Source organism: Rattus norvegicus, chromosome 1 (genome assembly GCF_021556685.1).
Source record: "Rattus norvegicus strain SHRSP/BbbUtx chromosome 1, alternate assembly SHRSP_T2T, whole genome shotgun sequence".
Taxonomy (NCBI): domain Eukaryota; kingdom Metazoa; phylum Chordata; class Mammalia; order Rodentia; family Muridae; genus Rattus; species Rattus norvegicus.
The window spans coordinates 199,066,211-199,072,913 of record NC_141534.1 but is presented as its reverse complement, the minus strand read 5'-3'; the positions used below and the strand labels follow the sequence as shown (position 1 = coordinate 199,072,913).

Below are 6,703 nucleotides of genomic sequence, written 5' to 3'. Positions count from 1 at the left end.
TGAATGTGAGTGTGTATGTATGTATGTGCGTGTGTGTATGTGTGTGTGAGTATGTGCGTGTGTATGTGTGTGAGTATGTGCGTGTGTATGTGTGTATGTGCGTGTGTGTGTGTGTGTATGTGAGTGTGTGAGTGTGTGTGTGTGTGTGTGTGTGTGTGTGTAAGCCAGAGGTCAACCCTGGGTGTCTTCCTCAGGCACTTGTGTTTTACTTCACTAAAAGTACTGTAGCTTGTGGGTGTTTCTCAGTCTCACCCCTGCTATACTTGGCCTGAGATGTAGAACACATGGCCTGCTCCTACCATGTCTGGAGCTACCTCAGTGGTATGCATGATTGCAGATAAAATAACAAGAGAAGATTATGCAGAGTGAGTGGAACCTTTAAAGTGTGGTTGTGGTGTCTTCCCACCTGAAAATCAAGAATATTTACTAACATTTGTTCTGAAGGTTGCTTACATACAGGCAGTCTTTCTTTTATATAGAAATATTTCCAAAAAAGAATGCTAAAAAGCTGGGTGTGATGGTTCAGCAGCTAAGAACACTGGCTACTCTTCCAGAGGTTTTGAATTCAATTCCCAGCAGCCACATGGTGGCTCATGGCCACCTATAAAGGGATCTGATGCTCTCTTCAGGCATATAGGTATACATGCAGACGGAGCACTTTTACATTTAAAAAGACACATAAATAAGTTTAGCTGTAAGTGGTAGCACACTTTTAATCTCCTTTTAGGCAGAGGCAGGTGGATCTCTGAATTTGAAGACAGCCTGGTCTACAGAGTCAGTTCCAGGACAGCCAGGTAGAGAAACTCTACCTGGAAAAACAAAACAAACAAGTTGGACATGGCGGTGCCCACTTTTAATCCTGCAAGGCTATCTGTTGAGTTGGAGGCTAGCTTGATCTACATAGCAAATTCTAGGCCAATCAGTCCTGAATACCCAGTGAGACCCTTTATCAATGCTCCACCATCAAAAAAAAAAAAAAAAAAAAAAAGGTTAAGATAGCATACATGACCTTATGTCTTTAATATTCTCTTGGGCATTTTCAGGGAACTCCACTACTTTTGTTCACAGTGAAGCTATCCCATCTAGTGTGCTACAGTTGTAATCCTGTCCAGCATACCCCAGAAGTATTTGGTGACTGCATTTACATTTAACAACCCTTTCAAGATAATAGCCTTGGAAGTCAACAAAATTCTATATATGGCTTTCAGAAAGACATGAGGGATGCTTTTCCTGTAAGAATCCCACAGTCACATTTTGGCTGAGATCTGAGCTCCTCTCTATTAGCCCTTATTCTTACACTGTCTCTGATAAACTACAACTCTGCTTTATACTGGCTTAACCTGAAATTCTTTTCATCTGCAAAGCCAGAATTCGCCTTTATCTGAACGGCTTTACCCAAGCGGGGAGGTGCTGCTGCAGGCGCCAGAGCTGTGTCTCTTCCAGCACTTGCACCACTGCATGGAGGTTGTTCTCAAGGGTTTATTTTATATATTGTTATATGTAGTCACGGCTGGCCTTGAACTTCTGATCCTATGGTCTCCGCTGCCTCCTGAGTGCTAGGATTACAGACTTGTACCGTAATACCTGGCCAAGGCTTGCTTGCTTCTTTTGTTGACCTTGAGGACAGTAACTATGACTTCTCTGCGCTGAGAGCAGAAGGCCTAGAACCTATGAGGTATCCTAAGGAATGATCTCCAGTCACAAAACAAAATCATAGCAAATTTCGTTTCAAGATGGAATTGATGTTTTTATTAGCAGTCTGGGAGCGAGAGTCACTGATGAGCAGAACTTTTCCATCACAAGGTCAATAAAAGCACAATTAAGGAATAAAAACTAGATAGGCTATCTCAAAGCGAGTTCATATGGAACTAAAACAGAACTCGCTGCTCTTTGTAGCTCAGGTGAATAGTAGCTGTGGGGACTGGATGCTGTGCACGCCCAGTGTTTTGGAAAACTGGTTGGTTTCTAAGTCCAGGCTTATCGTGTAGCACATAGTCTGTCACCATGGTGGCTGTTCTTGGTTGTCAACTTTGACTTCATCTGGAATTAGCTAAAAACCAAGTAGGTGGGTACACCTGTGAGGGTTTTTTTCTTAATTAAATCCTTGGAAGAGGAAAAAACCTACTTTTAATTTGAATCGTTTGGGGTGGGAAGGTACACATTTAATCCAAATCTTTTGAGGCGAGAGGATCCACCTTTAATCTGGGGCACACTTTCTAGTGGCAGCCTGTATGAAGGACATGGAAGAAGGAAGCTTGCTCTCTTGCCTGCTTGTTCTCACTCTCAGTGAATGGCAAGTCCATTCTGTCACTATCATTACAGTCTACTACTTTGGGATTCTGGTACATACTGAAGACCAGCTGAATCATCTAGCCTTGCAAACTGAACTACTACTGGATTCCTGAACCTTCCACTGATAGACAGCCATTGTGGACTAGCTGGACTTCAGCCTGTAAGCTGTTCTAATAAGTTATATATGTCATTTTATATATAATATATTTATATATTTATTTATATTTTGTTTTATATAATTTTTATTTTATTATATATATGTATGTATAAATTTATTTTATATGATGGTCAGAGACTTAGAAAGAACATGACTGGAAATTTTGTAAGACATCTGGGGAAGAAGTATATGGATATATCTATCCAAATGGACGAAGGATACAATGATACTGTGTCCTGTTTAAATGTTCATCACAGGGTGACTTCAGCAGAGGAGGAGTTCAGTAATCAAATAAGATGACCTGCTCTGTGACAGTCAACCTCTTTTGACCCACCTATCTCTGTTATTGCCCAGTGGGCACGTGGACAGAGTGACCATGATGGCAGAGATGGAGGTTATGTATGGGCTCGACAATGTGGATTTCCACTCACCAAGGCTAACCTTGGAAACGGCTGCTGCTGCTGCTGGGTGCCGGATCTGCCAAGAGCAGAGACTAACACTGAGTCCTAGATGTGGCACTATTCCCTGGGATAGCTAAGCAGGTGTCTGGCAGGTTGACTACACTGGACCACTTCCTTCTTACTGTTATTTGTTCTGTTTATGAAGTTGCCTTTCCTGCACGTAATGCTTCTGCCCAAACTACCATTCCATGGACTTACAGGATACCTTACCCACCGTATTTGCACAATATTGCTTCTGACCAAGGGACTCACTTCACAGCCAGAGAAGTGTGACAGTGGGCCCATAATCAAGGAGTCCACTGGTCTTACCATGTTCCCCACTATCCTGAAGCAGCTGCCCTGATAGATAGAATGGCTTTTTGAAGACACAGTTACAGCACTAATTAGGTGGCAGCAGCATGGGGGACTAGGGCAGGGTTCTCTAGAAAGCAGTATATGCTTTGAATCAGCATTCAATGTAAGGAACAGTTTCTCCCACAGCCAGGTTCAGGAATTAAGGGGCGAGAAAGGCAATAGTTCCATTCACTGTCACTCCTAGTAACCCACTAGGAAAAATTTTGCCTCCTTTTCCTGTGACTACCTTTAGTTTTGCTGGCTGGAAGTTTTGGTCTCAGATCAGGTAGCACTCCTGCCAGGAGCCACAATAAACATTCCATTGAACTGGAACCTCAGACTTCTCCTTGGGCCTCTGATGCCCTTAAGACAACAGGCTAAGAAAGGAATAACTTTTTTAGGAGGGGTGATTGATTCAAATTGCTTCTTCACAATTGAGATAAAGAAGATTATGTTTGGAGCACAAGAGGTCCTTGAGGGTTTCTCTTGGTTACTACCATGCCCTGTGGTTAAAGTTAGTGGGAAACCACAACAGCCTAATACAGGTAGGATGACAAAGGACACAGACCCTTCAGGAATGAAGGTTGGGTCATTCTGAGAAAAAGCGCCAAGACCTGATAAGGTATTTGCTTGAAGGTGGAGGGAAGGCAGACGGAGCAGTAGAGGAAGATACTTAGAAAAACTAGCCACGGCTGCATGATCAGTTGCACAAGTGACTTATAATTGGCATGAGTTTCTGTCATACATTGTTATGCGTGTTTGTACAAATATTTGTTTTCTTTCTTCAATGCGTTTATCATGTAACATCAATTAAGGGGACATCAGTGCTTGTAATTCTAAGTCCCAGTACCTCAGTGGACCGTGCCACCTAGTCTCAAGCTTACGTGTTCGCAGTTGCATGAGGGACAGTTCTACCATGCCAAGCGTAATCACCAACGGGCTAAATAGGTAAGGCATTTGTGATTGTACCCGGGGTGGTTATGTCAGGTAAGGGACAGTTATGGCCTGCTTATTGTTTTCATTTGGGATTTAAGGAGATGTAATTGTGTGTTAAGTTGAGAAGGAGGGAACTCGTGATGAATGTTCTCGGTTGTCGTCTTGACTTCACTTGAAATTGACAAACTTAAGCAGCTGGCTACAGCTTCTGGGAATTTTTTCTTAAGTTGTTTAAAGTGGGAAGACCCACTTTTAATCCGAGCCGCTCTGTCTGGGAGCAGCAGACATAAAGGATGTTTGCTCGTTGCCTGCTTGCTCTCACTCTCACTGCCAAGTCTATTCCTTCACTGGCATTAGAGCCCGCTTCTTTGGGATTCTGGTATATTCTGACATCCAGCCTCATGGACTGAGCAATTACTGGATTCTTGGACCTTCCATTGGTAGACAGCCATTGTTAGACTAGTTGGACCATATTCATTCTATTCCTCTAGAGACCTCTTACTAATACACTCACTCCATTCTTGTTTAGTCTGGTTTGTTAGGACCTGTGCAGCCCCGAGCAATGGATCTTCCTATAATTCTTAACACCCTGTGATGATTAATACTGGTTGTCAACAGGATCTAGAATCATCTAGGAGTCAAACCTTTGGATGTACCTGGGAGGGAATTACCTGGGTCAAGGTGGGAACACCAACCCTACATGTGTGTGGCTGCCGTTGGTCCTAGCCTGAATACAAAGGGGAAAGCAAGCTGGGGACCAGCATCCCTCTCTCTGGCTTCCTGACTAAGGACATTGTTGTGTCACCAGCTGCCTCATGCTCCTGCCACTGAATCATCCCAGAACACTACCCTGAAACTGTGAAGGCAGAACAAACCTTCCTTCCCTGTACTATCAGGAATTGGTTTCAGCACTGAGAAAAGTTACCAGAATGGACTTGAATTTGGCAACTTGGCAACAGATTAGTCAACCTGATCCTTGGAAATCAGACTCACCAAACTCTCGAGTGTTTTAGTTCCTGTTACTATACACTTTCTGGTAAGAATTTTTTTAATGGTGCTACTTTTAATATTTAATAAATGGAACCATGGCTCAGTAGTTACGAGTGCTTGCTACACTTCTCGAGGACGGAAGTTTGGTTTCCAGTACCCATGCCAGGTAGCTCCCAACTGTAACTCCAGCTTTAAGAGATCCACCATCGTCTTCCGGCCTCTGTGAGCACTTCCCAGAGATGGAGAAACCCTGGACTTCTTGATCCTGAGTAGGATCAAGCTATTCCTTCCCCTCATATGTGGCTCAGGGAAACCTACAGAAAGGGGCAGGAATATTCTAAGAGCCAGAGAGGTGGAGGACACTGAGTAAACGATACCTTCTATACACAGCAGAGTCGATGCACACAGGAACTCAGAGACTGGCGGCAGGCAAAGGGCCTGCATAGGTTTGGGGTCTCAGCATTTAAATGCAAGTGAACACAGCCCACATTCCTGAGAAGCTGTCTCCAGTTGATAACCACTTAATTTGCAAGTGAAAAATTTGTTTTCTCAAAAGTGTCTCGCTGTATGTACAAACCACTCTTAAGACCCGGTCCCATGCCCAAAAGTAGATGGCCAACACAAACTGAACTCGGTGGTATTTTTGGAGGGCTTTTTGTTAGCTCTCACAATGCTTTGTCTGGGATCTCTTTTTTTTCTTTTTCTTACACTACAGGTCTTTGCTTATACATTATGCTTTCTAATGTAGTATTTAGAGGACTTCCACGTTTTCTAATGTGTTTTCTCTGTGTCTGTGTTTCTTGTGTGTGTGTTTTCTTTGACCCTGTTTCTCTGTTCATTTGCTCGGTTTGTCCTATTCAGGTTTGTCTGATATTTTTTTTCTCTCTCTTTAGATACCCCTTTGTTTTCTAATGTAGGAAAGCAAGAAAGGATATGGACTTGGGTGTGTGGAGAGGTGGGGAAGCTCTGGGAGGAGTTGAGGGAAATGGAACTAAAATCAGAATTTATTGTATGGAAGAAAATCTTCTTCAGTTAAAAAAGTTTTAAGTACGATACAGTAAAAATGAAAAAGAAAAAGGAAGGAAGCAAAAAAGAATGAAAACAAACAAACAAACAAAAAACCCAGGAGCAGCATGGAACAGAATTCAGGAAGAATTTAGCTTGGAAAAAGTCATCTCACTTAGAGGCGTTGTTGTCTCTTTGGGCACAGGAAGTTTCAGTCTTGAACCTAACTTTTTTTTTTTTTTTTTTTTCTTTTTTTCGGAGCTGGGGACCGAACCCAGGGCCTTGCGCTTGCTAGGCAAGTGCTCTACCGCTGAGCTAAATCCCCAACCCCTCTAACTTTTAAAATTATTTTAGACATTTAGCAAAATAACGTCCCGTCTTTAAAACTGCTTACATGTCCTCTTTGCTTACACTGCAGCATAGTCCGGTTGCCGCAGACCACCCAGGGGAGTGTGTCAGCAGAGTGACCAAGGCTTGGATTTCAGGTAGAGAACGGATTCGTCGCGACAGACAGATCCAAACTCGAGGT

At 43.0% G+C, this 6,703-nt stretch overlaps 1 protein-coding gene across 3 annotated transcripts in view; it reads left to right on the top strand.

Moving 5' to 3' along the window:
- The first annotated feature begins 5,018 nt into the window (after window positions 1-5,018).
- Cuzd1 (CUB and zona pellucida-like domains 1) overlaps window positions 5,019-6,703 on the top strand; it is a 36,173-nt gene continuing 34,488 nt past the window's right edge. The window contains exons 1-2 of one of the 3 annotated variants that reach the window (XM_087586480.1): window positions 5,019-5,215; window positions 6,593-6,701. The gene's annotated coding sequence lies outside the window, so the exon portion shown is untranslated. The remainder of the gene's footprint in view (window positions 5,216-6,592; window positions 6,702-6,703) is intronic. The other 2 variants (XM_087586529.1, XM_087586587.1) reach the window with 2 other exon arrangements.